Source organism: Lygodium microphyllum, chromosome 8 (assembly GCF_053477565.2).
Source record: "Lygodium microphyllum isolate KBCC chromosome 8, Lygodium_microphyllum_v1.1.10, whole genome shotgun sequence".
In the NCBI taxonomy this organism is placed as follows: Eukaryota; Viridiplantae; Streptophyta; class Polypodiopsida; order Schizaeales; family Lygodiaceae; genus Lygodium; species Lygodium microphyllum.
This window is the reverse complement of record NC_141142.1, coordinates 8571981-8590307: the sequence shown is the minus strand read 5'-3', so window position 1 is coordinate 8590307 and position 18327 is coordinate 8571981.

Sequence of the window (18327 nt, the reverse complement as noted above, 5' to 3'; positions counted from 1 at the left end):
TGTCGTAAGCCCAACACCAATAGGAGGCCAATTGCATATTGGAGGGGGCAATAGGAGTCAATACCTCGAGATTTGCAGCCTTCTTCAGGGGATTTTGGAGATTTCTTAGACTTATTATGCATCCACAAAATGATTCAAATCATGATTGACTAAATCTTAAATAGCTAGAGCCGCTCACAAAGTATGAGACAAACCCTTAACATAAATAAAATGTATCATTTTGCTAACAAGCTTATCATTGATGATCCATTGGAGCAAAATGCAAAACCAACCTATACAAGTTTGAACATCATGATCGCCTTTAAGCTCCACAGATGCTTCAATTTTTTAGGGCTTTCTAGGATCTTGTTGAAATTGACTTAAAAAAGTTGTCTTAGCATCTTCACATGTGCTACATCCTTGTTCCTCTGCTAACTATGCATCAATATTCTTTTCCACGGTGGTTTTGAACACCATGGCCGATTGGACATCATCCATATGAGCCAAATAATTGAGCCCATAAGACATATTGAACTATCAGATGTGAGCATCCATATCTTACTCCACAATACCATAATTTTTGGGAAAAGGAAACCATGCCATAGCCATTAGAGGGTTAGGAAGGGGAGGCAAGCATGCCATGTGGTGGGATATGCAAAAACACTATGGAAACAGAGGATGGAAATACTCAATGGCAAAGGATTAATAGTGTAGAAGGGCAATCGGCTATTCCAGATCCACCTTGCAAATAGAAGGTTGTGAATGTGATTAGAAAAGCCGTAACATCCTAGAAGAGCCATCAAAATCTGCAGTGTGATCATCGCTACTAGAAGAGCCCACATGTGTCACACTATAGGGATTGCGCATGTTGCCACCCATGTCTAGATCATTGAAACCACTGATGGAAGTAAGCAGTGGGGATGATGGACCTTGAGATTAGGGAAAGTTCATCATGGTCATCAAGTGTAATCAAGCACTAATAGTACCATAAATTACCACAAATTTCCATATCCATACCCAACATAGGATAAAGATTACCAAAACATAGTGAACATTTCATTACATCACATTACTTATTGAATGACGAACATGAATTATTGAAAAAAAGAATAAGATAAGAAAACCATTGCCATCATTGTTTTGATCATTGCAAATGAATCCATGCATCAAAAGAATACTTTAAGGCTAAAGCCGCATTGCCAATCGACAAATTCAGAGAGACATGACCATTCATATATGACTATTCATTATTTTACAACAATAGACCATCCATTCTAACAATCTAGTATCTAACACCTAACACATCTCCCCAAGATAAGCCATCTCAATGTGCTTTATCTTTATATGAAAGACAAGGTATTGAGCCAATTGAATGCGACTTTGACTATCATAGTGTAATGTAGGCACCTCTCCTACAATGTCGTGAGGTACCTGATTTATGAAGCAATTTTGTACCTATAGGAATGAAGATTACTTTGTGTTTAAGACACTTCAATCAACAAAGAAATCTCTTGCTCCTATAGGACATTATATTCTAGTTGTTCAAATGTTATCTTTTAATATTACATATTGTCTTGTTGTTAAAGGGATTTTGTTTTTGAGCTAGTTGTTAGCTTGTATGGTTGATCTAAAGGCATGTATTTTCATGATCTTAGCATAGACATTGTGGTTGCAATCAAGAGACCTAAGATATTGCACCACTTGTGAAGGTAAAGACAAAACCTATAGCAAACCTCCTAAAGTATACATTCATTGCAAAATTACACCTACATATTGATTCAAAGGCATGTATTTTCATGCTCTTCGAAAAGACATTGCAATTGCAATTGAGAGAACTAACTTACTACACCACTTGTGAAAGTAAACACAAAACTTGTAGCAAACCTCCTAAAGTATACACTCCCTACAAAAATAGCACATATGTATCTAAGAATAGATGCATCCCTCCTTCCAAAGCATATACACATACCTCCAGTGTTGTTCAAGTATCTCGTGATACTCTTCACCACCTCTCCCAATGCTTCTTGCAAAGGTTTTCCATATACTTGTTAACAACTTGCATTGCATAGGCAATGTCTGGATGTGTAACAACCACGGCATACATCAAGCTATCAACTATCGATACATAAGGAATCTTAGTAATTTTAGCCTTCTACTTGCTTGTTCTCTTGGCTAAACTTCAAATAGGGAGGCAATGAAGCACTAATTCTCTTCTCCCTCTGATGACAGGAGGCATATTCCACGGTGCATTCTGTGATTATATTTATTTGCCGAGGCTCGTACACAAGGTGGATTCCTTGTGCAAGAAGTTGATGGGAATGCCTGTCCTTTTCAGGCGTCAAATTAATTGAATGTGCACATGGATGATTCCACAGCGGGTGATTCCATAAAATACATGTTAAATTAATAGATGTTTATGAGTTTAGAGTGCGCACTCGAGTTAAATTAAGGTCAAGACAGAGTTCCAACCTATTTAATTATTTTTTAGCTAAAGACTGCTAGGTATTCAACTTTGTTGGGTTTATCTTGTTATTTTCTAAGAATTGTGAATACTTTAGTTGATGTGTAGAGCAGGCGGCAATGACATTAGGTAGCACTGGGTGGGCACACGTCTTATCGCTAAAGGTGTGGCACCCATATTTATTTAAGCTCACTTATTTACTGAAGCACTTGACAAAACATTTATTATCTTGTATGCACACAAGCGTTCGGTTAAATATTTCATTATTTGATATTTGTATCTGGGCACAGTCCACTTTTGGATGTCCAAACGCCTTACTCTATATTTGGGCAAAACCAAACACAAAAGCAAAGGCATGCTATTTGTAAAGTGGACTAATTTTTAGCTTAAAGATAAATAAATCTATAAATACATGCCTTGTGAAGCTCTCACACAAGGCATGGGGGGAGATTGCACCCCATTTGTCTTTTTGTCTCATATCGTGCAAATTCTCTTTTGCTTTTATGAAGGTTTTGTAGAGTTATTTGTTCTTAGGGACCTTTCGGCATTTACTACGTATGCATACAGCATCTGATCTGTGCACTAGTGGTATTAGAGTGAAGCTAAGATCAAGAGCTTCCAATTGCTTACCATCATGTGCGAAGGTGAAGCTCCTGGAACGAACGGGCTCTACAAGCTATCTTGCGACGAACTGACAACACATGCGTGTTCCTGGCAATGAAGAATCCCCTGCCCTAACCTTTGATCGTGAAGGACCTTTCCCAAGAGGCAGAGGACCACTTGAGAAGTCTCCTCTTCAAGTCATTTGTTCTCATAGATAAAGCAATTCATGATTAATGCAAAGCTAAGCTTAATGCTTAAGCTTAGAGAGCTTAAGCTCTAAGCTCGCCAAAACTTCATAAATTATAGCGGAAGCATGTACTCACGATCGTCGATTCCATCAAGAACGTGCCATCATCCTATCGTCATTGATCCCACGAATTACTTAAGCCTTTTGTTTAAAGCTTTAAGTTATTAAGATTAACTAAAGCTTAAAGTTTAACTATCAAACTCTTACCTAGAAGATGTTCATACCATGGTACTCTCAAACCGGTTTTGAAGTTCCAGCAAGCCCCTGTTCCCACCTGCAACTTGGCTGAGCGGATTTACAGCAAGTAGGTTGCCATGCGCAGTCTATGCGAAAGACTATTTTTCTTAGAAGAAGACTATTATCAATTGTCGTACCTGAGAAAAGCAATATCATAAAAGAAAAGGCATCCTAATAACCAAAGCAAGTTCTTGGTGAGCTTCTTCACACGTGACTAGAAGACGAGTAACGAATCTTCATCAAATCCTAGATGTCGGATCATAATACGTATGACTTTAAGGGCAAAGGCGATTTGCCAGAGCTGACTATGAAGCAGTAATTGGATCCAATCATGATGCAACTTCAAGAAGAGCAAACAACACATCAAAACTTACAAGCACAATCGGCTACACTTCAACAATCCATTGTCGATCAAGACAGAGCGCAACCTGAAGATGTTATTCGACGTACTATTGATGCGACACTCGATGCACATGCTCTTAAGGAAAGAGGCCAAGATAAGTAAAAGAAACTTCAAATTTTGTACTTTTAATGGGGAACGTGATGGCAAAATTATTCTTGCTTTAATTAGTCAGTTTGACAACTATTTTCATGAAGAGCAATATGCTGAAAAAGACAAACTTAAATGCGTCACTAACCATCTAGCAAACAAAGTATCACTATGGTGGAATGTTGTCTGCAAGAGTGTTGATTGTTCCTCTACTTGGGAAGCCTTTCAAAAGAAAATTTTGTAGAATTTCCTTCCAGCTCAATTCCATGATAAAGCTATCAAACAGTGGGATCTCCTGCAACAAAGAGATCGTGAATCCATCCCGTAATACACTGAGCGTTTCTGGAGTGCCTTACTTCAACTTCGAATGCTTGAAGATGTTCGTGAGGCGACCCACAAGTACATGCCCAGTTTGCTTGGTCACTTCTATGCATAAGTGAATATGTTCAAGCCAAAGACTTTGGAGGATGTGATTTCTTTAGTGCATGATGCAGAGGATAAAATTCGTGGACGAGAAAAGCGACCCCAATAATTTTCGATTAATGGTAACTTTGGTACAAAACAATTCAATTCTAACTTCCGAAGCTTCAATCAAAATCACTTTGCTCTTTCTTCTTTTCGTAAACCTTGGACTCGACCTCCTGCTTTACCATCAACTACTAATTCAAACCCTAAGCCTTCTCTCCAGCCAAATCCCAATATACCCAAACTTCTAGCCCTTACCAACAATGTCTCCAAACCAAAGCATGTGGTTTGTTACAAGTGTCATCAGCCTGAACACACAACGAATTGTCAGTCCAAGAAGCAAGCTGTTCAAATCAATCACTTGGGAGCAACTGATGATGAGGACCATGAAGATTTTCCAGACTTCACTGAAGATGATGATGATATCGGCGATGTTTTAGATACTTTACCAGGTATGCCAAATCCTCATTCGTTATTAATGATGAAATGTTTTGTGCATGGTCAAGAAAAGATTGTTTTACATTATGATGGAAGATGTATGATTTTATTTCTGCAAAGTTGGTAAAAGAATTAAATTTATCTACTGTTCCAACTCATTATCGCATAAAGGTTGCATTCTTAGGCACTAGATACAATGGTACACAAGAAGTGCATGTATTAGATATTAAAATCGACGATTATGTTGAGCACAAAAATTTCTTGGTTGTGCCTTTGCAAGCTAGTGATATTATTTTAAGAATGCCTTAGTGTCACAAATATAACCTTGATATAGATTATTCCACACATTCCATGAAAATTCATTTTAACGAAAACCAAATCACATTACATGGATTTCACATCTTTGATAATTTTCCACTGCTTAGTCACACACAGGCTAAACGTGTATTGAGAAAATGTAGTAAATTATATTTAGTATGGGTAAATGAAATTGAAGCTAAGGATAATCAGATGCGTCCTAGGCATGCACAATTTCTTTCACAATTTAAAGATTGTTTTGCTGCTGATTTACCACCCACACGTCCTGAAGGCCATAAAATAGATTTAATCTAGGGTTCTCAACCACCATGTAAAGCACCCTATAGACACAATCAGATTGAACAAAAAGAAATCCAAACACAAGTTGAGCAACTGTTGAACTGAGGACTCATTAGGCCCAGTAGTTCTCAATTTGGTGCACATATCCTATTAGTTAAGAAGAAAAATAATACCTATAGGATGTGCATTAACTATTGTGCCCTAAATAAAATCACTGTTAAGAATAGATATCCGATCCCTAGGGTAGACGACCTCATGGATAAACTACAAGGGGCCACTATTTTTAGCAAGATAGATCTCAAATCTGGATATCATCAAGTACGCTTGGATACACTTGACATTTTTAAGACTGCATTTAGAACTCAGTTTGGTCATTATGAATATCTTGTTATACCTTTCGATTTGACCAATGCACCAACTACATTCAATCGTATGATGAATCATATATTTTTGAAGTATCAGAATTGTGTGATTGTTTTCTTTGATCATATTTTGGTTTTCAGTAAGGATGAGAATGAGCATTGTGAACATCTATCTTTAGTTTTCAAATTTTTGAAATAGAATCAGTTGTATGCTAACCTTGACAATAGTGAATTTTTCCAAACCTAGATTGAATACTTAGGTCACATTGTCTCTTCTGATGGTATTCGCGTTGATCCTAAAAAGATAGAGGCAATTTTGAATAGTCCAATCCCTAAAAATGTGAATGAGTTACGTTCTTTCTTAGGCCTTGCTAGTTTTTATAAAAAATTTGTGTGAGAATTTTCATTGCTTGCATTGCCTTTGACGAAATTGTTGAAGAAAGATGTTGTGTATCATTGGCGTGAATACTAGCAAAAGTCTTTTGATTTGTTGAAACATGCTTTAACACATGCACTTGTCTTGCAATTACCTGATTTTAATCGACCATTCTTTCTAGTAGTCACTGATGCTAGCGGATCAAGAATAGGAGCTGTTCTCATGCAAAATTCACATCCCATAGCCTATTCTAGTTGCAAACTTAAACCTTATGAGTTTAAGTATTCCACCTATGATAAAGAATTGCTAGCTCTAATTCAAGCCTTACATCAATGGAAACACTATCTAATGGGATCTAAATTTATGATTAAAATTGATCGGCAAAGTATCAAACATCTCCTTCGTCAGCCACAAATTTTAGACCATCATATTAAATGGGCTGCTTTCATTCAAAGTTTTCATCCACTTATCCAATATCAGCCATGAAGAGAAAATGTTGTTGCCAATGCCTTGAGTAGAAGACCAAGTATCCATAATATTTCCGTTCTATCCTTTGATTCCCTTACTCCTATGAAGAATACCTATGACCATGACCCCAGTTTTCATTCTAATTGGAACAAATTAGTTGCTAATAACTAGATTCCAATTGATTCTTTCTCTTATTTTGATGGATTTATATTTTATGAGAAAAGATTGTGTGTCACTGTTCGATTTAGATCATTTGTGTTGCATGAAATTCATAGTCCTCCATATCAAGGACATAGAGGTATTATTACCACTTTAAGAACATTGGTTGAAGATTTTTACTAGCCACAAATGGAATCTGATGTTTCTAACTTTGTTTTTGAGTGTTTAATTTGCTAAAGAGTCAAGTGACACCATGGTAAGCCATATGGTTTGTTAATGCCTTTACCAATTGCTGACCATCCATGGGAACATATTTCAATGGATTTTATAACTAGTTTGCCTAATACACAAGCTAATCTTGATATGATTTGGACTCTAAAAGATCAATTTAGTAAAAAATATATTTTCTACCATGCGAGAAAACATTAACTGCATCTCAAGCTACATAATTGTTTTTTAAGACTGTTTTCACTAATCATGGTTTGCCAATAGTTATTATTTCTGATCATGCTTTAAGATTTTATAATAATTTTTGGACTACTTTGTTTGCTAATTTAGGTACTAAGATTGATTTCTCATCTATATTCCATCCTGAAACCAATGCGCAAATAGAAGCTACTAATAGTACAATTCTAGATCTTTTGTGTGCATACACAATTTCGAAACCACAAACATGGGACACACATTTACATCTACTTCAATTTGCATACAATAATATACCACACAAAGCTACGCATAAAGCGTATTTTGAAATCATTTATGGATATAGATTGCTTACACCTGTTACATCATTGTTGAATAAAGTTAAAGATGTTAATGATATTGCCAATACACATGCTACTGTTTCTACTCAAGTTAAAGATATGATTGCGAAAGCCCATCAATCATACACTAAACAAGCTAATAAGAAAAGACAAGCCATGAGTTTCAATGTTGGTGATTATGTATGGTTACACATTTGAAAAGAGAAGATTGCAAAGTGTTGAGAAACACCCTATTGTCAAATTAGCACCTAGGTTTTATGGACCTTTCAAAATAATTCACAAGATCAATGACAATGCATTTAAATTAGAACTACCTAAACATTGGAAGACCCATAATGCTTTTCATATTAGTTTGCTATGACCTTTTAGAGGCCAATTACCTGTCCACCCTGTCTATGAAAACCCTCAATTGTTATAAGAAGAAACTGAAATCCTTGAACCTGAAACTATTCTAGACATTGACTTTATGACCACTAGGACTAGTCATAGATATTCTAGATATTTGGTTAAGTTTAAAAACCATCCTGTTGAAGAGGCCCAATGGATGCACGCTCGCGACCTAAGTGCTTACCCCTCATTGCTCACTCCACATTGAGCTAATAGCAATTGAGGACCATTGCTATCCCACCCCATGGGTATGATGCCAGGAGGCATATTCCACGGTGGATTGCGTGATTAAATTTATTTGTCGGGGCTCATACACAAGGTGGATTTCTTGTGCGAGAAGTTGACAAGGACGCCTGTTCTTTTCGAGCATCAGATTAATTAAATGTGCACATGGGTGATTCTATAAAATACATATTAAATTAATAGATGTTTACAAGTTTAGAGTGTGCACTCGAATTAAGCTGGTTAAGATAGAGTTTCAGCCTATTTAATTATTTTTTAGCTGAAGATTACTAGGTATTCACTTTTGTTGGGTTTATCTTTTTATTTTCTAACAATTGTGAATGCTTCAGTTGATGTGTAGAGCAGGCGGCGATGACGTTAGGTAGCACCGGGCGATGACATGAATCCAAATGCCAAGAAGAATTACTATTTTTTATGGGCACACGTCTTATCATTAAAGACGTGGTGCCAATATTTATTTAAGCACACTTATTTATTAAAGCACTTGACAAACATTTGTTATCTTGTATGCGCATAGACGCTCGGTTAAATATTTCATTATTTGATATTTATATTTAGACACAACCCGACTTTTGGATGCCCAAACGCCTTACTCTATATTTGGGCAAAAGAAAACGCAAAAGCAAAAGCATGTTATTTGTAAAGTGGGCTATTTTTAAGCTTAAAAAGATAAATAAATCTATAAATACATGCCTTGTGAAGACTCACACAAGGCATGGGGGGAGATTGCACCCAATTTGTCTTTTTATCTCATGTTGTGCAAATTCTCTTTGGCTTTTATGAAGGTTTTGTAGAGTTCTTTGTTCTTGGGGACCTTCCGACAGTCACTACGCATGCATACAGCATCCGATCTGTGCACCACCCTCTCCATATTGAATACTCCAATATCTTTTCAATGTATTCTTTTTGAGATAAATAAAGTATCATTTTGTCTCTATCCTGCATAATACGCATGCCACAAATGTGATCATAATTCCTCAAGTCTTTCATGTCAAGGGTTTCATGCAACCTTTTCTTCTTTACATCCAAACCAAGATTGTTTTCCTACAAATTAGCATGTCATCTACATAGAGAGCCAAAATCTTATATAAGGCTACCATCTCTAGTCTTCCTAATGTATATGCAATATTAATCTCACTTTTAATGTACCAATGAGACCACATAAGGTACCACATAAAGGTATTGAACTTATGATACTATTCCCATGGAACTTGTTTCAAATTATATAAGTTATTATGTACCTTGCATACCAACTATTCCTTGCCTTACACAACAAACCCTTCATGTTATTGCATGTAAATGTCCTCATGCAAATTGTCATTCAAGAAAGCTATCTTTACATCCATTTGAAATAACTAAAGATCTCATCAAAGTCAGTCCACTAGCATCAGATGGAGATATCTCTTAGTTGTAAGCCCACTAGCATCCTAGTGCATGCTTGCCCTTAGGCGAAGAAACTAACGGCCACACAAGTACCATTTTCCACTAAAGAATCTATCTTTAACTACATAGCCCTCTCCCACTTATGATAGTCATCCGTAGTCATAACAACATAATAAGAAGGCTCACCATAGTTCGTAATCATGACATAATCAAGAGATAGAGTGTATTTATTTGGCAATCTAGAGACCCTCATAGATTGTCACAAAATTGGCTCAACATGAGCCTTTGGCTATCCCACCTATCTATTCTATAAAACATGAGGTTATCCACCTACTTGTGTTACTCCCACCTTAAGGTTACCTATCTATCCAAGCCCCACATCATGTGAAACATGCCATATATACTAATGTACTGGCGATCCATCCTCTTGGAGCACTATCGTATAAATCTCAATTGTTTTAATGCAGGTTGCCTACACATCTTATCCTCATTAAAATTAAAAGTGACATCATGGTTATATACTACCTTCTTAGGCTCAAAGTTGCATTAGTGATAGTCCATTTCTCCTAACTTCCCTTATCCAAGAAAGATACATTTCTTGGATTTAGGATTAAGCTTACTCTGCTTACATCTAGGTACATGCATAAATGTCTCATAGCTAAAGACACGTAACTTATCATAACTAGGCCTCTTTTTAGACCATAACTCCTCTAAAATTCTACCATCCAATGGCTTGTTAGTAGACTATTGGTCAAAGGAACTACTATCTTTACATCTTCAGCCCAAAATCCATTAGTGAGACTAGCAATAAAGAGCATACTACAAACCCTTTCTTGAGCGGTTCTATTCATCTTCTTAACCATACCATTTTGAGCAAGATTCTTTGGAGTTGTCAACTCTCTCTTTATAGCATGGGTATCATAAAGGTTCTTGAATACATGAGAGGCATATTAACCACTATTATTAGTCATCCTTAAGCACTTAAGCTTCTTACCTAACTAATTTTCAATGTATGCTAAGAACTTTTGAAAAGCATCAAGTATATCACTCTTCTTACAAAGAGGATAGGCCCAATCTTTCGTAACGACATCATCAATAAATGTAATAAAGTATGACGTTCCATCTATAGAAGCATTAGGCATAAGTCCTCATAAATCACTATGCACCCATTTTGATTCTGACTTTTAGTACTAATCCTCTTATGAGACAACTTAGCTTGTTTCCCAAATAGACAACATTCATAAAAACCATTAGAGAAGTTCAAACATGGAAGATAACTCAAATGGCACAAAGCTTTATTCTAGTGATGTGTCCCAAATGACAATGCCATAAAGAAACTAATGGTTATTTAGTGACATCTATAATATGGTCTTTAACCCTAGAAACATGCAAAGAATTCTGAGTAGTAGCTTTAGGCCCTTTGGCAACAACAAGAGTCCCTTTGCAAATTTTCCATACATGATCTCCAAATATTACCTTGTAACTAGATTCATCATGCTATCTTTTACTAATTAGAATCTTACTCAAGTTTGGAATATACCGTACATCTCACAAGACAAAGGAAGATCCATTAGGTAGTAATAAATCCATATTCCTAGTCATGAAAATGATGCATGCATAGTTATTGCCAAGACAGACACATCTTTATTTTCTAGCATTATAAATACTAAACCACTCTCTATGCAAAGTGACATGAAATGATGCTCTAGAATCCAAAGGCAAATTTTATGACATGTCCATTATACATGGCAACCAAGAAGGATACATACAAAAATCTCCATCATCACTGCTAGATGTATTAATCTCCTTTAGCTTTGTCTTGCCACCCTCCTCTTTCTTTTTGCTATCATCTTCAGTTTGCTTTTTTACCTTTTGATTGTTCTTCTACTTTTAGAAATCCTTTCCTATATGCCGTTGTGTCAGCCCTAACTCTTGGACCTAATTTTTCCCATTTTTCATCATTTGTCATGGTTAGAGTTCTTATCTAGTCATCTATTTGTTACTACATATGGATTGCACAAAGTAAACTGGTAGAATGATGTAGTCAAGACATCCATACTAAGTGCAAGAAGTCCTCTTCTAGAAAGAGTATACATGCATGGCAGCAGCTGATTGCTCAATGTAGGAAGTACAAGCAACACAACAATGTACTCAAAGAGCTAAAGAGGATCATAGATCACATCCACTCTGCCATCCCCAAGCTTCCATTCACAAGTAAAGAAGATGTGTGAACAAAACAACCTAGAGTATCACTGATAGGCTTTGGCACTAGGTACCTATAAGAGGTAGCCAAGGACTTAATGGTGGAATTTTTCTACGATGCATACATATTGGTTGCCCATTCCCACGAAGTCACAATAATGCCTAGGGACTTCATGTCCCTCGAGTTGTTGAGATTTAGATACAACAAGCTCCCAAGCCTTGAGGACATTACTAATAGGAAGATGAAGGGGATTTTGGAGATTTCGCCCCTTTGATCTAAAACAAAGGTCATTGACATGGCTAAGGAAGCCACCCACTCTTGCATAATAAGATTGAATGTACAGAAGATGGGCCAAGATGTTTTGAGGCATGAGGTAAAGAGGACTATTCATGAGAGACCTTGACTTGGACAAGAATTTTGAAATTATTGAATTGCTAAGTTCTAGTTTTATTGTTTTTTTGCCTTTAGGAAGGCAGTTGCCACATGTATACATTTTAGCAAGGAGGACATCTTGGTCCTCAAAAATCTTCACAAGGATCTAGATGAATGACTGAGTTATGAATGCTTTTGAAGGTATTGTTAAGTCTTAATACTTTAAATAATATGCATGTTTCTCATTGTAACAAGTGATTTGACACTTGGTATTTGTTTTTTTAGCTTGATTGTTGTAAATCTACCATCTGATCAACAGAACAAGGTGTATGTAATGGACTCTCTTCTTTCCAACTACATGCACTTTTGATCAATAGAACAAGGACAGTGGATTGTCTTTTGTCCATAGTCCTAGTATAAGAAGGTGCATCATACGTGGATGTGTGCCCTTAGTGTGTGATTGTGATATGGATGTTGTAAAATTTCTAGTAATGGCATATAATGAAAGGTGAGGGACTCTTTGATATGTTTTTTTAAAGTTATTTCAAGTTTATTTTTTAGATGTGTACATTTGTCGTATTCCTTGCCATGTAGATCCCACTCAAGTCTCATTTTGTAGTATCTGTACCAAAACGGTACTAACTAGTGGATTCAATAGAAGGCTACCATGACAATGTGAAGTACAAACTATATATCTTGAAAGATTTTTCAAGGGCCATAAGATCATAGCCCAAGAACATATGTTGGAGAAGACTCTGACTGTTAGTTGTAAAGTGCCAAAGTAACATGATGACAATAATTGCCAATGTAGAGTTTGTGATAATGCAAACCTATTCCTCAATCATATGTTGGAGCTACACATAGGTGATGTAAGTTTGATTTTTTAATAATTAACCTAGCATAAGCATTAAAGACTTGATAGTCAACCTCATTTTGCATGCTCTTATACACGATGAGAATTTTTGTCACTTAGAGCTGAGATGGTACAGAATGTCATGAATTGCACTTCAAATGGAGAAGCTCAATACTATCCACTTATGTGCCCCTAACACCACACCCACCATGAAGAAATGCAAGTTATGCATCCATTTGTATACCATTTAACACAAAACCTTATAGTTTTAGATAGTGGAGTGCAAATTGTTCTTGCAAAGAATGAAGACATTAGGATAGACAACTAGCCGAATTTATCATAGCTAGGGGCAAGCTCAATCACATGTATGGTAGCCATAATTTTGTATTCAAATTATAGATTTCCCCCATGTATATAAAACATACTTTTGTAATCGAATTGAGATCTTTTTAGTAAGTGTACATATTGGACCAAGTTGCAAATCAAATATATGACAATAATATACTCACTTTTGTATTTATTTTTTATGTGTTTACCACTAGTGCATAGATATCATTGACATAGAAGCTCAGTTTCATATTGTCATAATTACTTTCATATAGGTTGTGGTAGGAGAAAATCTTATTTTGTGACAATATCTCCATATGAAATATTTTTTCTTTTCTTTCGAGTACCTTCACATAAATTTCACAATAATTAACATTCATAACAATGCTTGCATAATTAATCTAATACGATTTTGGATTACATATTTTGCTTATCTTGCAACCATTGCACTTGAGTAGATAAGTAGTAGGGATATTTAGGTCCTTCTCATTTTGATTGACAAGCTTTCTCTCTCTAAATGTAAAAGACCCAATGTGAATCAAAGTTTCCCCTAGTGAGGGTAGTCAATTAGACAAGTAGGGAAACTTATGAACCAAGTAAAAGAAGTGGACATCATATCTTACATGAAAGCCTTAATCAAGATGAAAAAAAATTAATTTTCAGAGTGATATTGCATGGTTTGACTCATTTCTCAATGTTGGAGGCCCTCTTGACATAAGCTAGCTTGCATCCCATTAGTCATTGGTGAGTTAAAGCCTTGAGCAAGCATTATCTTAAGCGCTTGAATTGACTACCAAGCATCTTGAGTTGATAAACATCAAGTTTTAGATCCAAGTTGACCATTTGGTGCTTTGATTATGCGCATAGTCAAACTTTCGTCTTGGCTCGCTAGATTACCTAGAAGAACACAATCTTCAACATAGAGTATTTCCAAGCCCTATTAGATCTAGAAAAGCTAACCTTGAGCAAAAACGTCCCTAATTTGAAGCTTTATTTATCATTTTGACCCAAATTTTAATCTACAAACCATCAATATACTCAAAGGTTACCAATGTGCTTAAGGCAACCTCACAAACCTAGGCAATAAGTTAGAGTGATTAAACTTAGAAGCACATCCTTCTAGAGCTTAACTACCCAAAGGAAGCTAAAAATCGATGAGTCTCAAGTCTTCATCTCCAAGCCTCTATTTTTAGAGCCTGGATCCCAAGCATGAATAATCACAGAATCACATTTTGCAAGATGAAGCATTCACCAGAATTGTTAGATCTCATTTTGAGGGGAAGGGCAAAGAGCAAGTTTTTTTTAGGGGGCTTTAGAACAAGTTTTCTTTTGTGACCCCTCTATTCTTTTTTCCACATAGTTCACTTCTTCCACCTTTAGTTTCAACTATGTCCGCCTCCACTTGTACTACCAACACTACCCTTGCCACTTCCTCCACCACCACCTCCTTCATTGCTACCACCTCCTCCTCCTCCACTACTACCTTCTTCTCCTCCTCCACCATTATCATATTCTCCTTCTCCTCCTCTTTCTCTCCCCTTGACTTTGTCATTTTCCAATTCTCATCCTTCTACACACATACACACACACTCTCTCAAAAATAATTGCCTCTATCTCTCATATACACCTCTTTGACTAAAAAAATACTTGTATATATATACATGATACAAATAAAAGAAAGTTTAATTCACATTACTCATAATTGGTGCCTAGACATATGAAGTCCACACTTCATCATGGACTTTTCTTTGAGACTAGGAGACAAATGTAGTGTATGCCCACACAAATGCAAAGAGGGCTAATATTGCATCAAAGAAGATATCAATAATGTGAATTTTCATTTTTTGTTTGGAATGTATTGCATGGATCAATAAGAAGTAGTAGGCAATTGCTTTCTTTAGGACAATGTGATCCTAGAGCTATTTCTCTAGAGCCTCAACTTCCTATCAACATTGACTCTAAATTTTGGAAACTCCTTCACAACACACTTAATTTTGTAAGATAAAATTTTTCCATTCTAGCACAACGGCATGCAAGATAATTTTTTTCCATTCTAGCACAATGGCATGCTCTTGGAGAAGTTCTAGAGCTAGATTATAAGAAGTCTTGCTAGGTGCATCCACAACTACACCTTGGATTTGTAGACTAGTCAAGGGAGGTTCATCATTGCTATTGAAAGGCATTGTCTCTAGATCCATATTCCTTTTAAGATTTTATACCTCAAGCAAGGTTTTGGCCTAGGCAAGGTAGCAAAGAAACCAATCTAGATAGACTATTGTTCTCTCTTAATCTAAAGAGGCACCAAGTTGCAAAAGGGCTAGTCAAGTAGAAGAATAAGAAGTGAAACATTCCAATAACTACTAGTGCCAAAATTAAGTTGGAAAGTGATGTAGTTTTTTTATTTTCATTATACTATTTTAATCAATACAAGTCCACAAGGTGGATGTTTAATTCCTCGCATCTATTTCTTATAGATTTAAATCATATGTATTTTTGCAAAAAGAAAGTGAGATCCAACCTCATTCTTGTGCAAATTTAAAAAATTTCCCATACTTAAATTAGAAACCTAAAACAATTCTAGATATTGTAACAAAGCTTATGTGTTCTTAGACAAATTGTGCCCACAAGTACCATGGATAGACCGTAAGCCCAAAGTGGAATGTAAAATTGTGCCCACAAGTACCATGGATAGACCGTAAGCCCAACATTGAATATAAAATAGAGAAGGACTCATCATAAGTGGAAATAGGTAGAAGTGCCTAATTCTAAAAGAGAACCCTACTTGTATAATTAATTAAAATGAATAGAGCTCTCATCCTTGTATGTACACTTTTTGAGCCTCTTCTTCTCTCTTTTTCTAAGCTTACAACCTCCATAAATTGAGAGTGGGGCCTAGAACGAGAGTGAGAATGAGAGTGGGAGAGATAGTGAGGGACTAGTGAGGGTGAAGCTCTATCTTCACTTCTTTCTTCTATCTCTTCTCCCCCTCTTGTTTCCTAGGCTTGAGAGAGTAAGAGATTGAGTGTGTGTGTGTGTGTGTGTGTGTGTGTGTGTGATGGAGGAAGGAGGGAGGGGGGAAGGAGGGGGAGAGTGAGAGAGTGAGTCATGCAATGGTGGGGAGAAGCTCTTCTCCATCTTCTTTATTTTCTATATTCTCTTCTCTTGTCTTAGAATGGTGGCGGTTTGCAATTTCAAGAGGGGGAATGATGGCGTCTTTAGGTGCATTACTTGAATCATGAGGCCACTAACACCTTCTCCTCCAATCATACTACAATGGTATAGAGATAGGTTAAGTGAGTCTAATACACCTCATGAAACATCTTGCTTTCTTTCATACATGGATTCAAGTAGAGATAGAGCACAGACAGTTTGAAGCTAGAGTACAAGTTGGCTATGTGAGAGTTAGCTTGATCTAAAGGAGGCTAATTAAACTCTTGAAAGATAGTTTGTAGAGTATAAAATAGCTATGTGAGAGTTGGCTCAAGCCAAAGGTCGGGTTGAACTCTTGAAAGATAAGCCTCCATCAATGTCATGTGATTATGCATATCTCACAACATTTTGGTTTCATTATTGAGATATAGATTGAGCTAACTCAGCCAAAGCTGCTCATATTCTTAGCTTGTGGTAAAATAAGAGGCATTGAGTGCTTGAGAGAGATGTATATGACTAGATAAGAGGCCAAAATGAATGGCAACTAGTTTGGGGAAAGAAGGTAGCATAGGGCAAAGAGTTGACTAGTTTAGATTCAAATGTAGCAAATGGGTAAGAAAATTTCCTAAAAATATCTCATCCTCAATCTTATTTACGCTTAGATTTATAACTTTGATCAGAGATATCTTGCATAGGTTGGGGGAAAGGCAAGAAGCAAGTTTTTTTAATGGCAACCCCTCTATTCTCGTTCCACATAGTTCACTTATTCCAACCTTAGATGTATTCACCGCCACTACCACTTCTACCACCACCATCGCCATCGCCATCACCATCGCTACCATCACCTCTAGCTCTACCACCACGATGGCCATTACTACTTCGCCACCACCACCTTCACACACACACACACACACTCTCTCTCTCTCTCTCTCTCTCTCTCTCTCTCTCTTTTGCAATACAAGTATTTGTGTGAGTACTCTAGGTTTGATAGAACTTGTTTTATATTCGATCATGACGTGTCAAAACAAATAGTTTGCTCTTTACTTGTAAATAGCTCTCTCTCTCTCTCTCTCTCTCTCTCTCTCTCTCTCTCTCTCTCTCTCTCTCTCTTGCAATACACGTATTTGTGTGAGTACTCTACGTTTGATAGAACTTGTTTTATATTCAATCATGATGTGTCAGAACAAATAGTTTGCTCTTTACTTGTAAATAGTTCTCTCTCTCTCTCTCTCTCTCTCTCTCTCTCAATACAAAACAATTTCTCCAAGCAATCGGATCTAGATTTGTATTACATTGACCTCTTGTAAGTTACTTTTGTTTCACAAACCGACAAACAATAATAGTAAAAGATAATCGTAAATTTGATCATAGCTAACCAGGGTGAGGTACATCTGTATTTTCTCAACAAAATAAAATGTATTCACTCTAAGAATTAGCAGAGTCTTTGCTTTGCTAGTCACATTATGGGTGATGGAAAAGTTTTTATCTTTCCAAATATGAGACCCAAGTTCTCTTTGGTAAGCATGGGTTGGTGTATAAACATGTCTACAATTGCATCCATTCCAAATACTCGCTGAATATTTTTATTTTATACATGGCTCTAGCAATCTCATTACATATTGGTTAAAAAATAAAATTCATCATTAAATATTGATTATTTGTAGATTATTTGTTATGGTGGAAAAAAAAAATATTTATTAGTGAAAATAAGTATAAATTCAATGCTCAATCAATATGCTTAATGTGTGTGTGTGTGTGTGTGT